Below are 2,629 nucleotides of genomic sequence, written 5' to 3'. Positions count from 1 at the left end.
AAGCATGTAGAAAAAAAAGGAAGAGGAGGAGACTAGGACAGAAAGGTAGAGACAGGAGGCAGAGAGAGAGAAGTCATGGCAGGACAATATGGCAGGTTGCGTTAAAATTGTGCTCTGTGTATTTACAGGTTGTTATCAATGTTCCTAAGGGATGGATGGTACAGGGCTTTGTATGTTTAAGTGGATAATTATATCTTATCAATTGGATCTTAAAAAAAAAAAAAAAGGAATGTAGGCTACTAAAGAGAGCATAGACTTGGCCTCTCTCCTCTCTGCCACCTAGTGGCCAACCTGTGACATAGCAGTCACACTTGCACGGCTTCTAGGGGCAGAGATTTTAAATTTTTTGTATTTATGTATTTAATTTTATATGTATGGGTGTTTAGCCTGCATGTATGTCTGTGCGCTATATTCATGCTGAAGCCTACAGAGGTCAGAAGAGGGGTCAGATCCTCTGGAACTAGAGCTACAGATGTGTGTGAGCCACTCTGTGGTTGCTGGGATTCAAACCCAAAACAGCCAGTGCTCTTAACCACTGAGCCATCTCTCCAGCCCCCGACCTGTTTGTTCGTTTGTTTGTTTGTTTATTTGTTTTTCTTAATGTCAGCATTTAAATCCACAAAAATCCGTCTAAACTCTGCTTCAGCTACATTCCGGAAACTTCATCATGGTGGGTGTGCAATTCCACTTAAGTTCAAGCATTTTCTAACTTCGCTCTGAATTCCCTAGTGTTCTGCTGCTTACTTAGAAGTAGGTGGTTCCATTTCCCTAGATTGTGTATTGCTGTCAATTGCTGGCATCTGAGAGCACACTGTGTGCTCCACGGGTTTTAGGGCCGACCCTATGGTCTTTCTTGTGGGGATCACAGCACACCATCGAGAAAGCATTCAAATTCTGAAGATGGAGGGTACGATGTTCGTATCGATTAGGAGAGAGCCGTTGGTTGCATTGTTCGGACCCTTTAAACCTTGTGATTTTTTTTCAGGTTTCTCTATCAGTTGCTGAGATGGGGCCGGCGACTCACGGTGTCTGAAGCCACTGTTAGGTGCACACGTGTGCTTACTGTCTTCTCCGGCCCGATCATCCGATCCCTGTGAAAGAGCCTGCATTTATCCCTGAGCGTGCTTCCTTGCCTTGAAGTTCATCTTCTCTGCCTGTGCCTCTGGCAACTGAAGTAAAGCGACATCCTTTCCTACATGACTGTGTCACCCTGGTATCTCCCCACCCCATCTCGGCACAAAGCTGAAACAAGCCGCGAAAGTGGCGGGAACCAAAAAGACTATTTCCTCTAATGCAAATGAGAGAGGGGTAACCAAAAGACTGGCCCATCCCCCATTTCCATCTCGGTTTCCTCTCCGAAAGGCCGAGCCGTGCAGCCTGCCCATTCCCCAGTCTCCACTCTGAAAGCAGCTCTACCCATTGCTGATATTTTTAGGCTCTATTAAACCCGAGACTTTCAATAATGCATGAAGAGGAGAAGCATTTCATGGCTAATAAAGCAGGTTGGAAGACAAACTTTTGGGGGAGAGTGCAACCGTGAACATGATCAATGGGGCTCCGACACATTTCCCTGTCTAGTGAAGGTCCGGGGGAGCCGTTTGGGGAACTCTGAGGAAATCAGGTAGCAGCTTAGCTGTGATTTTTTTTTTTTTTTTTTCCTTCTGATCAAGCTCTTCAGAACATCTTCTATTCCTGCTAAGGGAAATAGCTAGAAATATAGATGTTTATAACCTGCAGCACAGATGATACACAGGGTGCCCCTAAACGTTTGTGTTGATAAACAGTTTAGTTGTTGTTTCTAAATTGGCAAGGCTTGGCTGCTGAAGAAACTTCTTGCTAGCTTTGGATGGTTTCCAGCCATTCTGGAATCTAATAGCCATACGGGATGTCGGTGATCTAGATAGATGTATTGATTCCTAGGCATCTCCACGAATGCTACTTTAGGCACCTACATAGGCGGGACCTAAAAGGCTCCCAAAAGCCCTGAAACAGCAGCAGCCTGACCACATTGCTTTGAGAACTTTTCTTCAAAGAGGCCACAGGTTGCTCCTACATGTGCAACATTAAAACCCATTAACACATTGGAGCCCATTATTTTGTCTTGTGATGTGCAGGCGTTGGAGTCCATCTCAGAGCAGAGATCTCCCTCCCTTTGGTCCCTTGCCTTCTAGCCTGAATTTTTTTTTTTTTCGTTATCACCCAAAACAGATGATACCCAAGCTCCTCACATGTCCGGCTCCAACCTATTTGCCTGAATCATGTGCTTCTTCTAGCTCAGCTTCCAGGCCGTTCCCACCGGTCTCTGTTTAAATAAATCTGACTGCACTGACTAATTCCCTGTGTCGATCTGACGGGCCTCGCAGATGTCCAGTTTCTGGGTTTGTCTGTGAGGGCGTTTCCAGGAGAGACTAGCAGAAGAGCAGAAGGAATAAGAGCGTCCCGCTGGCAGCTCTAGTAGGTATCACCCCATCTGTATCAGAGAACAGAGCTGACCATGTATACATCACAGTGGCTTCCAGGCTGGGGTCCACGTCAGCCAACAATGGCTGTCTCATGGCACAAATGCCCAGAATGTGGCAGTTGTCCAGCCGTTGAGGCTGCTGTCTCAGCAGCCCCAATCTGGAGTCCC

At 46.4% G+C, this 2,629-nt stretch overlaps 1 pseudogene; it reads right to left on the bottom strand.

Moving 5' to 3' along the window:
- Nucleotides 1-228: 228 nt before the first annotated feature.
- LOC120101328 (small nucleolar RNA SNORA17) lies at nucleotides 229-333 on the bottom strand (annotated as a pseudogene).
- Between the last annotated feature and the right edge of the window lie 2,296 nt (nucleotides 334-2,629).

The sequence above is a fragment of the Rattus norvegicus genome, chromosome 2, assembly GCF_021556685.1.
Source record: "Rattus norvegicus strain SHRSP/BbbUtx chromosome 2, alternate assembly SHRSP_T2T, whole genome shotgun sequence".
Classification (NCBI taxonomy): domain Eukaryota; kingdom Metazoa; phylum Chordata; class Mammalia; order Rodentia; family Muridae; genus Rattus; species Rattus norvegicus.
This window is presented reverse-complemented; position numbering and strand designations above follow the sequence as displayed.